The following is a 19,209-nucleotide window of genomic DNA, read 5'->3' as shown; positions in this document are numbered from 1 at the left end:
CCCAATAAGAAGAAAAGGGAGCCAGATTTAAGAGGTTTATAACGAGTTTGATCACAACTCCAACAGATCTGTAAGTACCTGAAACTCTTCTTGGAATAAGTGGTCGAAAGGACTGTGGAGTTCTCAGGACTCCATCCTAAATACACAGTATGGTCTATGAGGCTCTGTGTCTGTCCCACTGGCGGAGGGCACCAGCTTCCTTCAAACTGGCTTTAGCAGCTAAGAAGCAGTCCCTGGTGTGGTGGGCTCCTTCACAGCACCCCAGCTTGTAGCTCCGTGAGTATACATGTGTGGTGATTTGACTATTACATCAATCTAGCATAACTGTCAGAAATAATGCGATCTTTCAGGCATAGAACAAACTATGTGAATATCTGCATACAAATGAGCATGTGGACTTCTGAGTGCCATGTTTTATGAGAGGAGCTTACAAACTACAGAACATCTGGAGACAGCAGCCAGGATTGAGAATATTCTGGAGACTTCACCATGTCAGGAAAAGTTAATAACAGAAGCCAGGGACAAATAATAAAACATTAGAGACAGATTAGAGACAGCAACACTGGTCATTTTTCTGAAGCCACATACAAGAAAGATTTAAGTGTTGATTTAAAAGTTCCAAAGGCAGGATGGAAACCAAGAAGAAGAGGTCCAGGTAGATTGTACACCACTATGTCCCAGGGCTGGAGCTACCCAGGGGTGGGGATAGGCTGTCCCCTAGAGAGAGCTTCTTTCATCTGATGGAATGGCCCAGCCAGCAGAGGCAGTAAACCAAGAGGGCTTGCACAGGACAGGAGGTTGGGCCCACAGTTCTGTCATTAATATCACTTGAGAGTGTTACAAGTTTATTTTTCTCAACCACAGAAAGACCTGTGAGTCCCATGTGATGCCAAACAGAAACTATGGAATGGGGGGAATCTTTAGTTAAAAGACTTTCAATTAATAAAACTTGTAAGTTAGAAAGAGAGAAATTTGAGTGTACCCAGCATCCCTCACTTTTCTGAGGTGTCATTCCCTCTTCTTGGAAAACTCCTAATATTAACATTCTTGTCTTGGGTACAAACAAGCTAAGAAAGGGGCTCCCCTACGACCGCCCCTACCTTGGGACTGACCCAAGGCCTCCCTCCTTATTTTGGAAGAGGGTGCACCAAGAGAGAGGTGGGATAATCTAATGGTGGTGCTTTTAACATAGTAACATTAGAAGGAGGAAGTCTTCCGAGGAAGCCTCTGACTAGCCATCAGTGGCTGCACAGTGCTCCCAGAGGAAACCGGCTTGAGACTCAGAGGAAGAAATCTGGGCCCAGTGCTAATTCTACCTCATACTGTCTGTGGAACCTTGGTCCATTCATTCGTTTCTCTAAACTTTGCTTATCTTATTGGCATGGACACTCACACGTCTCACACGGGGTCAAATGAGACACTGGACGAGGAAATGCTTTGTGAAATGTACAATGCTGTCTGTGTACATAGCATATTGTAATGGTTATTAGTGGGCGTTAAGTGGGAGTTCAAAGCAAAATAAGTTGAAGTCTGTCTTCAGGAGCTCGGTGTAAAGCACATTCTTACCATACACAAGGCCCTGACTTCTATCTGCAACCAGAGAGGGGAGAGAGTGGGAGGAGGAAAACAGTGGGGGATAAGGAAAGAGAGGGAGGGGAGAGAAGAGGGGAAGGAGAAAGACTCTGCTTTCAGACAGTTCAGCATATGGTGAGGCTGGTGAAGGGTGCTGCTTTTCTCCTTTCTCCCCCTAACGGACACATACAGAAGAACACGAAGGTGGCAGGAGAATGAACAAGGTTCCCTGGCCTAGAGAAAGGGCTGAGTCAAACCCTAACCACGCTTGGTTACTGCCCAGAGCCCCACCACCCTTGGGCTGGAGAAGAAGGCCTTTGTTGTTCTCTCGACTCCATCTCTCAGGCAACCCAGAGCCCTTTGAACTCGGCACCTTGCACAACCATTTCAGGCCCAGAGCTCATCCTCAACCTCCTCCCTTCCTGTTCCTGCTTCAGAGAGAGAGAGAGAGAGAGAGAGAGAGAGAGAGAGACACACAGGGCTCCCTGAAAGGAAAAACCAGCCTGACCAATTCAAACGACTAACCCCTTAAGCTTCCCGATTGCCAATGGAGGGCTTCATAAATACGTTGCATAGAACTGACTCAGAGCTAATTAAATTGCTTTTCACAGTATGGGGCGTCCTCTCAGTATGGTGCTACAAAAGAAATCAGCCACACTGCAGAGCTAAGGATTTAGCTGAGATTCCGGAGCATATTTACCAACAAGAAACAAAGTGTTAAATATTTGACATCATGATTATTGTCTGTCTGCCATCTGTCTTTCTGCTTGTTGTTCTGCTATAGGTTAAATCAGGAGGGAACAAACTTTTGTAAACACCAAACTGATAATCCTAGGTATTTGTGAGTTGAGGAATAATATATAGGAACCCATATGCAGCAAAACAGAAATCGTAACAATTTTTTTTGCAAAATCTAAAACATGCAATAATTAGGTGAAAAAAAGTAACAAATCTGGCAATAATAAAAACAAAATTCTTGAAGAGGTAACACTACATTTGATTGGAATTCAAAGCTATTGGTCCTCAGTTACTAAATATGCAATTATGCTGATGTATAATTTTTGAAAATTCCATTTGACTATTTCCATTTTAATGTCATTTCACATAGATATTGCCAAGTACTGATTACAAAACAAATGAATATTAGTTAAGCATGCCCATCACTTGGAAGACAGTTACTAGTCTTCTGTTACATGTATCTCTTTGCTCTGTAACACACCATTACCACGGCCACTACCCACTTCCAGTTGGGGACTGGAGAAAATCTTTAATGACACATCTAAAAGGATTTTAAAATATGGAAATCATATCACACTTATACCAAATCATATTACACTTGTACCAAAAAGTGATACCAGAGCTATTCTCTGAGTTCAGAAAACATGTTAACCGCAAACTTATGTGGGAATAAAGGCCCTACTTGTTCTATTTTACTCTGTTTTTGAGACAGGGCCTCACGTAGCACAGGCTAGCCTTGAAGTCACTATGGAGCCTAGAACAACTGTGAACTTCTGATCCTCCTACCCTCACCTCTGGAGTGCTGTGATTACAGCAGGAACTTCCATACCCAGGGTGTGTGGTCCTAGGGATCTGACCCAGTGCCCTGATAAATAGGCACATCTCCAGCCTCTCATTTTAGCTTAACACACAGGAGTTTTATAAAGCACTGTAAGCTGCAGTATAAAGACATTATTGTGCTCCAAGAAAACATAGCAAGCTCTGACCCCAAAGCCTCATCAACAGGGCTGCCTAAATATGACCTGAGCAGTGGAGACAGTGACCTGCAGGAGGGGGAGGCTCACAGGGCCTCAGCGTCAGGCAAAGAATTATGAGTAACTGTGGGGTGCTGTGACTGGGAAAAATGGGAGAAACACTCTTTCCCACTGAGGGGTACAGAGCCAAGAAAGCCATCTAGTGGCCGTGGTGGGTGGTGGTAGCGGTGGTGGGTGGTGCTGATGGTGGTGGTGATGATGGTGCTGATAGTGGTGGTGACGGTGGTGGTGCTGATGGTGGTGGTGGTGATGGTGGTGGTGATGGTGGTGGTGGTGGTGGTGGTGGTGGTGGTGGTGGTGGTGGTGGTGATGGTGGTGGTGGTGATGATGGTGGTGGTGGTGGTGCTGATGGTGGTGGTGGTGGTGGTGGTGGTGGTGGTGGTGGTGGTGGTGGTGATGGTGGTGGTGGTGGTGGTGGTGCTGATGGTGGTGGTGGTGATGGTGGTGGTGGTGGTGGTGGTGCTGATGGTGGTGGTGGTGGTTGTGGGTGATAGTGGTGAAGGTAATAGTGGTGGTGGAGGTAGTGATGGTGGTGATGGTGGTGGTGGAGGTGGTGATGGTGATAGCGGTGGTGGATAGTGGTGGTGGTAGTAACATGAAAGTCTATCAGCAGAGTTCTGTGCCACACCTTTAACTTTAGAGTTCCAGAGAGTGGAACACGGCCACACTAATGCTTTATTTAACTGGAAACATAGGACACAGTGGAGAGGATACTCATCTCAGTCCTGCCTATCTGTATGTCTTGGCTACCCACGTTTAATATGCCAATTAAAGAGACAAGTGGGGGTGCGGAGCAGAGAAAGGATGTTCATTTTCCAGGGCCCTCCTAGGAAGAGGAACAAATAATGGGCTCCACAAGCCCCCCAACTCCATCTTTGGGATCCTGGCAGGAGTCTTGGGTTTAAGGAGATGCCAAGAGGTATGCACAACTAAACAGTCCTAGACAGTTGTGGTCCCTCTCATCATTGTCAGACTTCAGCCTCTCCCACACAGTTGTGTGGTAAGTTGTCAAACTGTGAATTCTCTTTCCAAGAGACAAGCTCCCTGGTGCCCTAGCCTCCTCTCTCCCACCATGAGATCCCTGGGAAAATCTCAAGTCTTTGGAGACCCTTATTGTGAAAGTCTGACAGAGAGAGGACACACATGGCTCCCTTTAGAATAGCCTTGCTCCTGCCAAGATGCTTCTATCTTTATGGAACAATATGGGGCTCTGCTTCCTCATTATAAACAAGTCAGAGTTGACAGTGCTTTCAAGCTTCTTACTTGCAGAATCTAACCCTCCAGATTCACCTTTAACTTCGTAAGATAACCAATCGCAACACTGTGATTACAAGTGACAGAACATACTCTCCAGATTCACTCACAGTACCTAACCCTGGAGGTGCCAAGGACACAATTTGAAAATCACTGGTTTAGAGCTAGGCACTGCTGGCTTGTTACAGAAGTTCTCTGTAGGATGGATTTGTCTGCAGGGAAAAGAGAGGTCATCTCTATTTTCCCCTTCCTTCTTTCTTTTATTTTTGTTTTAATTCTTGTTTATTTAAATTGTTTTCATTTTCATACTAGCCCTAGTTCCCCCTCCTTCTCCTTCCCCCATTTACCCTGAGTTTTTATGTGAGTTCTTCAGATGGATATAAGAACAAATTAACAAGAGGAAACTTTCATTGATTTTAAATGTGCATGGAGATATTTACTAGTTAAGCTCAAAGAGATGATAAAAAGCATGGTGTTTTTATAGTCTATGGATGGAGCAATGTATTCATGAACGCATGACAGAAAGATGGATGTCTAGACAAGGCTGGTTACTTGTAGTAATAAGAGCAGCGGGGCTGTGTCCCCAACACCCCGGCCGCCTGCACGGCTAGCTTTACCCGAAATAATTACACAGAGACTGTATTCTTTTAAACACCGCTTGGCCCATTATATCTAGCCTTTTCTCAGCTAACTCTCGCACCTGGACTAGCCCATTTCTTATAATCTGTGTAGCCCACGAGCTGGCTTACCAGGAATGATCTTAACCTCCGTCTGTCTGGAGTGGGAGAATCATGGTGACTCTCTGACTCAGCTTCTTTCTCCCAGCCTTCCGTTCTGTTTACTCTGCCTACCTAAGGGTGGGCCTATCAAATGGGCCTAGCAGTTTCTTTATTGCTTAACCAATGAAATCAACAGATTGATATATGACAGTCCCTCATCAGTTACTTATAGGGGTGTTGCTAAGACATAGTAGGGGAGCATGATACAAGGGAGTGGACGATGGGTTAGTCACCAAGCTAGTTATCTGGTTCATTGCAGACCCAGGGCCCAGTCTCTGGTGATCAGGGTTATTTTTAGGGGTGTAAAGCACATCCCCAATGAATGCTAATGACTTGCTGCAGCCCAAACCCACAAGCTAAATGGCCCTTTCCAAGACAATCCTCAAGTGATTTTACCTTGCAATATAGATACACAATTAGCCATATTTTGGAATAGCCTGTCCTTAAATTGCTCACCTTCAAGTTCAGTTCTGAGAAAGACCAAAGAACAGGGGTGTTTCGTGGGTGAAACACATTTCAGAGAAGACTTGCCTGTGAATAGACGTTTGGAGGGTTCTGGGCTCAGGACAGAGACCATTTTCACTGGGAACCGGGAGTTCTGAAGGGGCTCTGGTTAGCTTTTGTCAACTCGGCACAAACTAGAGTCATCAAAGAAGAGGAAACCTCAACTGAGGAATAACCTCTACCAGACTGACCTATGGACAAGTCTGTGGGGCATTTTCTCGGCTTCTGATTGATGTGTCAGGGCCCAGCCTACTGTGAGCAGTGCCGGAAGCAGGTGTTTCTTATGTATCAGGAAGCCAGGCCGAGCTAGCCATGGTGAACAAACTAATAAGCAGCATTCCTTCGCGGCCTCTGCTTTGGTTCTTGTCTCCAGGCTCCGGACTTGAGCTCAGGTGCAGACTTCTCTTTCTAACAGATTCTCCCCCCCCCCCCCCGAGTTGGTCAGTGTTCTATCACAGCAACAGAGACCCAACTAAGACAAAAGGGGAAACGGAGTCAGGTGATGACCACCCAGACACGGAAAAGCCCCCCACCCCCATTTCCAAAACCACAGATCCTCATCTAGTTCCCTGAGTTCTACCACACAAGGACAAGAGCATTACCATAATGTTTGCAGCATGCCCCACTGTGACTGAGGCTGGTCATCGATAAGCCTTCCTGACACTTGTCACATACTTATCTGACGAGTTAATCAGGTGCCACATTCTTTGAGCTCTGTTGTCACAAGCCCAGTAAGAGAAGGAGGTGGGGTTCCAAACATAGGGGCTTAACACACTATACAACTGCCCCCAGGTTTTCCAAGCAGTAGGCCACACAAATCCACAGGGAAGCAGAACTGCCCCGTGAGATATGCAAGGCTCAGCAGTTCACCGGAAGGTCCCTAACTCAGGAGGACTCAGAAGCCTATGGACTGTCACCATGTCTTTAATTTAAAATGTCACTAATCCCCTGTAAGACTCCTGCATTCTTCCAAGTGTGTGGGTGGGAACAGCTATTATCTCTATTACACTGGGGAATGACGGCTGAAAGAGACTCAGTCATGAAGTCTGGCACAAGAAAGAACAGAAGACAAGAGCAAGGTTCTGGAAATAAGGAAGAGACAACCTCAACCCAGCTTCCATGTCATCAGGGAAGGCTCCCAGGCCCCTCTGGCTGGGACTCGGTTGTTCCCCTGGCTGCCACAGTTCCTGAACATGGTCCAGAAAAGTGAGAAAGCCACTTGTCGTTTTCAGACCAGAAGGTCTACAAAGACCTGGGTTCTGTCTACCTTGTGCAGAGCACGTCCCAATGCCACATAGTTCCAGAAAAGTAAAAAGCAGAGCCTGGCACAGGGTGGCCAAGAGGCTAAGAAGCACACACAGTTAACACAAGCACCATGCCCTGAGAACCGAGCCACGGATCAACAATGTTCTAGACACTGACACTGCAAAATGCTTACATAGTTTTATTTTTACTGTAAGCAATAAGGGATGTAAGTGAGCAAATATGTACTAAACTAGGGTTTGGGAGATGCTATGAAGAAGGTGAGAGAGGGAGGGAACAGAAAATGAAGAGGTGTAGTCTGTTTCCTACAAGGTGGGCAGGACACCTGGTCGGACAACTCAGTCATCTGAACAAAGCAAACCTTTAAACGATGTGACTCTGAGGCGGCAGCACTACAGTCAGTGGGAAGAGCACACACGAGCGCCTAAGGTTAGGAGATCCCAACTTACTAGCTGCCTTTCTCATTTTTCCTAATTTATTCTTTTCTTAAGCATGTAGAGGCAGAGCCCTTAGGAAGTCATAGTTCAGCAGGAAGGAGAGTCAGGGGGCAGCTGGGGAGTAAATGTCACACAAGAGGTAACAACATAGTGTGGAAAGGCATGGCCAAGAGGCGTGCATACTCATATATGGGGGCGGGCACATCCTCAAGTATCCGTGCATAGGTCCCTGGGCCCCTTGCCTGCACCATGAGGCACAGCAATTGTTCTAGACGGAGAATTTTGGCAGGTTTGTGATGATAATAACAGTAATAGTTATCATGTGTTAAGTAGCCCTCCGTTGGGGATCACACTAAGACTTCCATGTGCTGAGCTGTGGTGTAGCTCAGTTTCTAGACCGCTTACTGCACATGAAGGAAACCCGGGTTCTAGCTCATTGCTGGATAAACTGGGTGTGGTGGTACATGCCAGTCCTCTGGAAATGGAGGCAGGGGATCAGAAGTCCACATAGCAAGTTCAAAGCCAGCCTATGCCACATAAGACCCAGTCTTAAAAATTGATATGAAAAGTAGCTAATAAGCTTTACTACTGCTATGTTCCAAACAATCTTGCTTACTTGCTTGCTTGGTTTTGAACCCCTAGAGGTTCGGCCTGGGCCTTTGTGCATGTTAGGTATGTTCTCGTAGTTCCTGGTAGACATGTTCCACTGAGCTGCATCCCAGCCATAGCATTTGTGATCACGACAACCCCAAACTGCAGAAGTCATCACAAGACTCTCCAAAAGGCTCTTCTGCTTACAACCTAAAGGGGGAAACTGAGGCTGTGATGGGAGGAGAGGAGGCAGATGTGAGGTCTATTGTAAGTCTAGAGAGACTGGTCTGCCACTGTGACCTGCATTATTCCATACATTCTAGGAAGACTTAGGCAGAGGGACACAACCGTGTGACCAAGATACCGTAACGAAAGCAAGCAAAAGCTGGCTTCTGACGGGGAGATGCCACACGAATCAGGAGCTACTGATCTGGCACTAAGCACCCATGCGAGGGGTCACTTCCAGGTGACAGGAAAATGTGAGTGTGTCACAATGAAATGGTTGAGTTCCAGGTGAATGAGCAAGTGTGAAGCGGGGAGGTGGCGAACATCTACCTTTGCATGGCGTGTCTACAGCAAGACATCGCCTTGCCTGCTCACTGAATGAGCCCTTCCGGTTCAGTGAGTTTGAATACAGGAGCAGAAGCTAGAGCTTTGGACTCCAGATGAGTCTCTCCCCATCCCTGCAGTGCAGTTCCTATGCTTTACATTATAAATGTCTTTCACTGAACGTGTTATTAGCATTTGTTTGCCCACAGCTGAAGCCCATGGCACCACTGATGGGTTAGAGATAATCATTCAAAATCATGATCCCCACGAAAGACAGAAAACACGCCGTCTTTCCCGCTCTGCTAGTCAACCTGGCCACCTCCTCTTCTGTAAGATGCTATGCTCTTGGAGGACTTATCTGTGGAGTTAGGGGGTTAACGATGGGTTATGAGAGGCCACATTACGACAAGTGAAAACGCAGCTTTAGAAACACCTACTATGCATGACCCATGTTCTCAAGACTCAGACTGATGGCAAGGATCACAAGGTTCTCTTGTTTTTCAGACAGGGCAAGCAGGGCAACATCTCCCCTCTGTGGGTGGCTAGTGTATTAAATAATAATAATCTCTGCTCATAAAACCATGGAACTCCTGACACACTCCACCAGCAGAAGCTGGAATCACCTCAGCAGTACACCGGTGGAACTCAGCATCTCTGGTACCTAAGTGAATTTCCAGGCGTTGACTAGATATTGTCGGCAGAGAAGGGTGCAGGCTCCCCGTGCCAGACCTAGACCAGACAGTTTCAACCATGAACACACAGGACCCTACAACAATCCCAGGAATCTGAGGTGTCGATTCATGTCTGCCTGTCCCTCAGGTACATCTGCTCTCTACCTTGGATTAGATTATTAAATGTGACTACAGAATAGTGTGTGCCATAGACAGACTCCCAGGAAAACATGCCTGTGTTGGATAATTTAGATCTGCTTAAGACATCCCATGCCATCCTTAAATTCCCAATTATTCTGCCCCCACTGAATACTGAGATTCAAGCATGTACTAGTCACATCCATTGTAAGCAAGCTGGATTCTAACTGTAGCTTTAGTGTCGACTTTTTGTGTAATACTAAATGATCTTGTGGAAAAAAAAATCTTCTTTTTCTTTTTACTAGATTAAATTTCTTTGTCAGAGGTAAGAAAGCTACTGAATGAAGCCTGCAGGACTTATGGTATAGAGTTCTCTTTTCTTATTTTCTTTTTCCCGGTTTTTTTTCTTCCGGTGCAGAGTCAGGCTCTGAACTCCTGTTGATGCCACCATGAGCAGCCCGCCATGCTGCGCAGAGACATGGAGGCAGGTACGCACAGAGGCAGACAGACACCTGCTGGGTTTGTCCAGCCCCGTAAACACGGCAAGACAAAACCCTTCTACTGCCGGTTACTCCCTCATTCCCACTAAGCTCTGAACTGTAGCCAACTTAACTCTGCTCCTTCTACAGGAAGGTGTAAGAAACATGAGTCTTTTCCTGCAGGGTAACTGTGGCCACGTGGACCTTTTATGACCACAACAAGGGAGCTGGGGTTTAAAGGTTCTGCGTAGGCGGGGCTCTCATGGCAAAGGAGTGTGGTAACTAAGCCGAGTCATAGCTAAGACACACAAAGCGATCCAAGGCTGTGGGAGGGTTGGCATTAGGAGCGGGAGCGGGGGAGGGGGGTGCTTGTCCGGGCTTGTCCCACCATAGGGGAAGAAGCAGAGCCATGGTGAAATTCCACTTTTATTTCAACTGTGACCCTCAGCTCTCCAAAATCTTCTTTTCAGAATCCTCTCTCCCCCTGTCAGGAAACACTTCCTCACTAAACATTTTGACAAAAGGATAAATGAACAAATAGACGGCTGAACCAGTGAAGGAAAATGAAGAGAACTCTTCCTGGCCCTGGCCCCACTCTTCCACCCTGTTTGTTCCTACGCCAAGAGTGTGTTAGTTGGACCTGACCATAGGTGTATCACTTCAGCATTAGTTGACCTTACTTATGGGACCAGGTAACAAGTCACAGAGAATCCACCAAAGCCCCTAGTCCAACCCCAGTGGCCTCTGACCTCTAACCCAGGAGCTGAAATTTGTTGGCAAAAACTCCAGATTATTCTCCTTACACAGCCAAGCCAACTTTGCAAATGACTTGCTCCTGGTACTTTTTTCTTATTTTCTTTTTCCCTTTTTTTTTCTTTTCCTGGCAGAGTCTTGTTATTTTAGTTTAAGCTGACCTTGAACTCACTCTGTAGCCCAGGCTGGCCTTGAACTCCTCACCTTCTTCCTGCCCAGTATCCCTACCCACAAGTGCTGGAGCAAGAGATGAACAGGTGTGTGCTGCCATACTCAGCCTGTCTACCTGCTTCTCTCTGTGATCTCTTGACACCCTGGATTCAGCAGAGAGAATAAGACCTGGGCGGGAGTGTGGAACAGTAAACATCAACTCTTCTGGAAGCCACAGAATTGATACTTGCCAAGGTTGGCTTGAACATTAACCTGCTTGCATCTGAAGCAGAGCAAGAGGAACTCTGGAGGGTCTATGATCACAGTTCTCAATCTCTTTAGGGGTCACCTAGGACCATCAGAAAACACAGATATTTATATCAGTAGCAAAATGGCAGTTACGAAGTATCAGTGAAAATAATTTCCTGTTGGGGGTTACTACAACGCGAGGGTCTATATTAAAGGGTCGCAGCATTGGGAAGATTGAGAACCACTGCTCTATGGGTTTGATTCTCACCCAGCACTGACTTCAGCGTGCCTGCTCCAGACTGCCTTACACACATCACAGATGAACCAGCCACCTGTAAGTGATTCCTCTGAGCCTCATAATACACTTCAGGAATGGCCTCCCAGTTGACCCTGAGAGACCGGACATATAGTTCTATCTATGGAACAAATAGGGTTCCTCTGTCCCTTCTGTGTGTAACGTCTTCATGCCGGCTACCATTCCTTGGACCTTTTGACATTATTGAGGTCCAACAACCTCACCTTCCTGTCCTCATGTTGTTCTTATGTCACAAGAGTCAAAAACTTACAAACAGACTGAATCTTAAATGAGAACTGAGTGTCTATAGACTTGAAGAGGTAGGAAATCACCCAGTTCAGTCCGTCGCTAAGGAAATCCAGTACTGTGGCAGGGTCATAGACGAATACAAGGAAGGAGACACAGAAGTCTCTGTCCTCAGAATTTATCACCTATTTCAGAGGTAAGAATTACACACAGGAAACAGGAGCTTAGGGCATGCTTTATTATCTACCCACAGCACATGAACTAGAGAAAGCCACCCCAGCTTCTGCTAACGAAGTCTGCCTTGTAGAGGACAGAACTTGTAGGAGATGAATTAAGATAAATCTTCTCTTTCGCATAGCTCGGATTCCGGTGATACTGAGACTAGGTGTAGTGATCCACGGGGTTCAAATGAAAAAACGGTGAGAGGACAAGCATAGAAGATTTCTCATGAAGTAGACTTGGAAATGTTTTATAGGAAAGGTAACTCAAGTAAGTAGCATCTTTATAGATAAATGTAGAAAGAATAAGGCTCAAGAGGAATAAGCAGTGTGAAAAAATAGAAAGAAAGAAAGAAAGAAAGAAAGAAAGAAAGAAAGAAAGAAAGAAAGAAGCTGGATGTCATGGTTCACACCTGGAACCCCAGCACTAAGGGAGGAGAATTGTGAATTCAAGGCCCTCGGCGTAACATAATGAAAATCTATATTTAAAAAAAAAAAGGAAAGGAAAGGAAAAGGGAGAAAGAAAGAAAAAAGTAAGAAAACCTAAAATTGAAAAGATTTGTTCACCATAAAGGTCTTAAATAGTATGTTAAGAATTTTGTACTTGCTGGGCAGTGGTGGCACACACACACACCTTTAATTCCAGCACGCCAGAGGCAGAGGTAGATGGATCTCTGAGTTCAAGGCCAGCCTGGTCTACAAAGTGAGTTCCAGGACAGTCAAGGCTATACAGAGAAACCCTGTCTCAAACCTGTCTCAAAAATCCAAAAAAGAAAAATAATTTTGTCCTTTGGGCTTCTGTAGAATACTAATTCCTTTTGTTCTTAGAGAAAATAGCAACCTTGGGGAAGTGGAGCGTTAGAAAGACAAAAGGGGGGTAAATGTGCTCAAAACACACTGAAGCACCTATGAAATTCTCAAAGATTCAATTCAGTATATTTAAATTAAAATAAAATAAAATAAAAAATTTCATCTTGAGAAGAGAAAAATTAATCTGATAGTACGAGAAATATATTGGAAAGGAAGATGCAGACAGCCAGATGAGTAGTGACCTATGCAACAACCATCCTCACAAACAACACTGAGAACCTGTGCTGAGTAAGGAGGAGGGGGAAGAATGAAGTTCACATAGAACACCAGCATGCAAAGGTTCCTCCAGTTATTAATTTGACCCCTTCCCTCATTTTATACACAGGGACAATTGAACCATGACATAAGAGTGTCTTTTCCACATTCACCATGAGTCAGAGCCTTGAGGGAAGAAACCTTCAAGTTTTTGAGCTACGAGCTCTTTGGTGTACTAGGGTGATGAGCTAGAAAGGTTATGGGGAAAAACAGAATATCTAACTGCTTCACCTCTAGCAGCAAATGGAAACGCACAGGCTTCCTTTCTCACATCACATACCGGAGTTCATTTAAATACAGCTGACAGCAGAGATTCCAGGGAGCAAAGAAAACACTCATCAAGTGAAACCCTAATAAGGCCTAAACTACAATGAAAACTTCACAGATTGCAAAGCTTGTTTTCCCCTACCCAGCTTCCTCCACTCTGACTTTACCTTGGGGTATATGCATTCCTTTGATCAACAAATCTTTATCAGGTGCCTATTACTAGAAGTGCTTTGGTAGCTGCTGAGCTGTAAGTTGTGCAAGACCCTGGGAGGCTCAGAACAACAGAGGTAGCTCCCCATCCCTGACCTTTGTTCTGCCTCTCAACAGCTCAACTGGGCAGGTTTTGCCTGTTGTCATCCTCAAGCCAGGGAATTTAAAACAACCATCCCTTCTCATCTTAAGACAACTCTAAACACTTGGCCTTTAAAAGAAAAAGACAGAGTTCCCATGTGACCCAGCAACTCCACTCCTAGATTAAGAAAAATAACAAAAACATAGAACAGAAACAAAAAATAGCTGATTATTCATGGCATCATTGCGCATAAGAGTCCAAAAGTTGAGCCACCCCAAATGTCCATCAAAAGCTGGATGGATAAACAAAGTGTGGCTCGTTCATATCCTAGAAGTATTTCTTTCAACATAGAAGTGAATTAGTTATACATGCTACAAAATAAATAAACCTTGAAAACATTATGCTAAGTGAAAGGGTCGGAATAGGCAAATCTAGAGAGACCCAAAGTTTTAGCAACTCTCAAGAATGGGGTGAAGAAGAGAAGATGAATTGGGCACAGGATTTCTTTTGGGTTACAAAAATGTTCTAAAGTTGGGGCCTGGAGAGCTGATTCGATGGCTAAGCGTGTAGACTGTTCTTGTAAAGGACTAGAGCTCAGGTCCAGGTCAGGTCCCAGGTTAAGTAGCTCACAATCCCAGCTCCAACGCTTTCAGCTTCCTCTGCCGATGCCCAGGAACACCTGCCCCATGTGTACACACCCAAACACACAGGCACATAATTTCGAATTAAAATCTTTTCTAAAAGTATCCCAAAATTAGATTATGGTAATAGCTGGACACTACAGGGTGTTGAGCCACACACTGTCAGTGGTGACTTGTATGGTTTATAAATTATCTCAAAGCTTTTCTTTTTAAGCTGTCTCGTTATGCAACTGGGGCTGGTCTCAAACTCTCAGCAGCCTTCCTGCCCCAGCCTTCCAAGTGTAAGGATTACAGGCATTAATCAGCACTATAAACTTCAAGTAAGACCATTAGGAAAAAGAAACCGGGCTAGATGTAGTGATCCGGTACTGTATTCTCGGGTGTAGAGGCAAAATCAGAGAACTATTGCTAATCCAAGGCCAGCCTGGCCTATATACGAGAATCCAAGCAAGTTTGTTTAACGGTGAGAACCTATCTTTAGAATCCCCAAAAACAAAAGCAGGAGAATTGCCATGAGTTCTAAACCACCCTTGTGTATTCCCTTACAGCCTTGGTTACAGAGTCAACAGCACCCAAAACAAACAACCAAATAAACAAAACACCCCAGAAAGCTAATTATAAAGATCGAAATGCTGGCATCTTAAAGACATATGTTTGGGTCTGTAGCATTATTAGCCATATTTTTAGGAATTAAAAGCAACAGCTTCAGATGCTTGCGATCACATTTCAGCTGGGGGTATGACAGAGCGTGAGGTACTGGGGAGGAGAGAGATGGTGCTTAGAGTATCTGTAAGAGGCACAGATACTTGCTGGGGTAAGGATCTAGAAACACTGTACCCCAGGACCCCCAGGCTTCCTCCTTTTGGCTAAGAACACACTTTCTGACACGGCTAAGATATCGCTGAGGCCAGCATTGCCTAAAAACCCACTGACTCCTACAGATGTCATTTAGGGAAATGACCTATAATTAGAAAGGTAGCTCACTGAAAAGAAGACTTAAAATGGCAATTTATTTATGTAAAAGATAATAAATGACCTTTGAATATCAAGAAATCTCAAAGGAGTTTTGTGTCTATTAATTAGCCCTACTGCTCTCTGGAGGGTGGTCATTTTGACGTGCCTAACTAGCACTGGGCAGGAGCCTTCCCTCGGAATCCAAACAGCCATCTTTGGGATTCAGTGGGCTTTATCTCACTAAAGCTCCACCCAGCATTTCACCAGAAGAAGGGAGTTGTGTGATAATCATCTCTGATGATTTGGCCAAAATACAGCAAAGAATCTTCCCGAAAAATCCATTAACTCAAACTCGTGTCTGTCAGTCCCAGCAGGCATATCTTCATCTAAGGTAAATGAACACCAAAGGCTTGCAACAGGGTTGAGAATCAGACAGGGGAATGATGGGATGGCTTATCTAGTTAAGACACTTGCCACCTGACAATGTAAACCCAGTGACCTGAGCTCCATCCGCAGGAAAGGAGAGACTCCGTAAGTTGTCTCTGACCTCCACATGCTTACAGTCCTCAGCACAGCCAACTGCCAACGCAGAGGGTTGTGTTTCCTATGGAGAGTCCGATACATAACTGTCTGTTTGTCTCTCTAAGGAGAATGCAGGGACTTGAAGTGTTGAAACTATTTTTTGGCCCTGGAGGAACAATGGAAAAAATAGATGTTGGATTGGCTAAGGAAATTCTCGTTCCAATGCTAGATCTCCTCACAGGATATTTTTAGTGAGGTATTTTGTTCTTCTCACTTTAGTCTGTGTGGGAAACTGTTTCTTTCCCGGAGGAATGGGAAGCAAAACAGGTCTGGGAAGAAGGGCTTTGGAATGAGGAAGACATGAGATCAGACCTTAGCTAGGAGCAGGCAGCACAATCCTGAACACATTATTTATCTTCTCTTGCCCTTAGTTCCCTTGTTTAGAAAATGAAGATAATATTCCCTCCTCCGTGTCTTACTTTGCAGTCTAGCAAAATAGCATATATTGAAAAGCTTATCTGAGGCAAGTACGGGAGACTACAGCAGCTGGTACTTTCAAAGCCTCCTGCCATTCAGCATCAAAATACACTGAGAAACCATAAGCAAAATGGCGTAGGTCTTCACGGAATATTTATAGGTTCTGATACGATGGCAAGGCAACCATGACCGCTGACTCCGTTTTCCATAGAGGAAGAGCAAGCCTTCGTCAAACTGTGAGAAAGCAGAGTTAATATAAACTAAAGTCCCTGCCAGGCCTGAGACTGGAATCACAGAATGGCAGAAAGTTGCTTCCAAATGAAAGTTCACACCTTTTACAAAGTCTGTCTGCCCAATGTTACCCAGAACACCCCACAATTCCATCAGTGTGGGGCTAACACACTGTTTGCTTGCTTGAAATAAGAATCTTCGTCCCGCCGCCACACTTGCTACCTTGCGATACTTCGCGGGTTCCTCCCTCTTTCCTTTCTGCCATCACCATGCCATCCAGACTGAGGAAGACCCAGAAACTCTGGGGCCACGTGAGCCACGGCCATGGCCACATCGCAAGCATCCAGGAGGACAGGGGAACGCTGGAGGCATGCATCATCACAGGATCAACTTCGACAAATATCATCCAGGTTACTTCGGGAAAGTTGGGATGAGGCATTACCGCTTAAAGAGGAACCAGAGCTTCTGCCCGGCTGTCAACCTGGTTAAACTGTGGACACTGGTCAGTGAACAGACCCGGGTTAACGCTGCCAAGAACAAGACCGGAGCTGCTCCCATCATGGATGTTATGCGATCGGGCTACTACAAAGTTCTGGGGAAGGGAAAGCTTCCTAAGCAGCCTGTCATCATGAAAGGCAAATTTTTCAGCAGAAGAGCTGAAGAGAAGATAAAGAGTGTTGGAGGTGCCTGTGTTCTGATGGCTTGAAGCCACTCAGGGAGGCCAATTAAATGCTAACACTTTCCAAAAAAAAAAAAAAAAAAGAATCTTACTATGGAGCCTAGTTTGTCATCAAATTTGTGATCCTCCTGCTGTAGCCTCCCTAGCACTAACATTATAGACATGAAATTTTAATTATTTCTAACTCCCCAAACCTACCTTTTTTTCCTATGTATTTTACTGCCTAGTGGGGTTAAAAGATTTAGGGTTTTTTTTTTTAATGATTTATGTATATGAGTGTTTTTTGCCTGTATGGGCCTGTGTACCATATGCATGTCTGGTGCACACAGGGGCCAAAAGAGGACATCAGATCCTTTGGAATTGTAGTCACGACTACAGATAGTTGCGAGCTACCATATGGTGCTGAGAGCCGAACTCAGTCCTCTTCAGGAGCATCAGATGCTCCTAAGTGCGGAGCCATCTCTCCAGCAACAAACTAAAGGCCTTTGAAAATAAGAACTGGGGAGGCCAAGGAGTTTGCTCAGTTGACAAAGTGCTAGACCCACAAGTATGAGAGTCTGACTTTGGATCCTCAGCAACTATGCCAACATCTACAATGGCAGCATATGTCTATAATCCCAGTGCTGGGGAGGCAGGCAGGGCCAAGCCCTGGGGCCTGCTGATCAGCAAGTCTAGCAAAAATGGTGAGTACCTTGGGTGTGGTCACATACTCCTTTAGTCCTAACACTCAGGGGCTCTCTGTGAGTTTGAGGCCAGCCTGGTCTACAAGCTGAATTTCAGGACAGCCAAGAGATCCTGTCTCAAAAAAGAAATATATGAACTCTGGTTCAGTGAGAGACTGTCTTAAAACAGTAAGGTGGGGGAGCCAGCCAGTGGTGGCACATGCCTTTAAATTCCAGCACTCAGGAAGCAGAGGCAGGCAGATCTCTGTAAGTTAGAGGCCAGTCTGTTCTACAGAGTGAGTTCCAGGACTGGTTCCAAAGCTATAGAGAAACCTTGTATCAAAAAAAAAAAAAAAAACCAAAAAAACAAACAAACATACAAAAAACAAACACACAAAAAAAAACCAAACACAAACAAGCAACAGCAACAAAAAGGTAAGAGTCATCTGGGAAGACAACTGACGTTGAGCTCTGTCTCGTAATCATATTTGTTCACACACGAAGAGACACAGCTACCCACAAATAAACAAAGAACAGGAATTATTTTTCACCCTGTGCCTACAAAACAGCCTTCCATGTGCTCACGAGTATCCAATGAATATCTGACTGGGAGATTCTGACCACGCTAGAGAGCTTAAGTGTTAAGTGAATTCACGCACTGAAGATCCTACTTGTGAGAGCGGTAATTCTGCGGCAGCATCAGACAAAGAGTACTTTCTGTTTCACACCTCGCCCCAGAAAAACCCCACCTGCATCCCAGGAACCTCCCACAGTATTGCTCTCTCTATGGCAACGTCTGTTTTCTTCACTTCCTATCCGCAATGCCCTTATTCACCTCTAGGATTAGCCCACTGCCTTGAGATCTTCCATCCTAATAAGTGAGAAGAGAAATAAAATGTAGGACACTAAACATAGACGCAAAAGCAAGAGTCTCAGCACTAGCCAGTTATCGGGTCAGGACAATATGGCGAGATCAGCCGTAAAGGCAGGACAGCAGCCTTCGAAGGGCAGAGACCTGGGGAATGCCAATGGAGGCTCTCGGTCTTGGCTTCCACCAGCCTCATTCAGAAGTTACATTCCTTCATTATAGTACGGTCCTTTTAGTCACCTAGGTTGAATCCGTGGGATGATTCCTGGCATCCCCACTTCCCTTTCCACTCACCAAATCTGTTCCATGTTTCATCCATCCAGCCATCCTCCTACACTTGCTTCTCACCAAAGCCACATTATAGATTCCTATCTGGCCTCCCTGTTCTGACATTCCTCTTTCAGGTCCATCCATTCCCCGCTAGCGACAGTGATCTGTGTACCACAGGCTTCCAGGGCACTTCTATTTTTAGCACTCGTATCTAATCTCAGGAATTCCTTAGCTCCAGATTAACGGAGACAACTAGTCACACACTGCAAGGAATTTACAATCTCCCCCAAAACAATGCTGG

At 45.2% G+C, this 19,209-nt stretch overlaps 1 pseudogene; it reads left to right on the top strand.

Moving 5' to 3' along the window:
* Positions 1-16,698: 16,698 nt before the first annotated feature.
* On the top strand, positions 16,699-17,135 carry LOC142853393 (large ribosomal subunit protein uL15-like; annotated as a pseudogene).
* Positions 17,136-19,209: the final 2,074 nt, after the last annotated feature.

Source organism: Microtus pennsylvanicus, chromosome 7 (genome assembly GCF_037038515.1).
Source record: "Microtus pennsylvanicus isolate mMicPen1 chromosome 7, mMicPen1.hap1, whole genome shotgun sequence".
Classification (NCBI taxonomy): Eukaryota; Metazoa; Chordata; class Mammalia; order Rodentia; family Cricetidae; genus Microtus; species Microtus pennsylvanicus.
The sequence above is the reverse complement of the archived record's forward strand: the minus strand, read 5'-3'. Positions and strand labels throughout refer to the sequence as shown.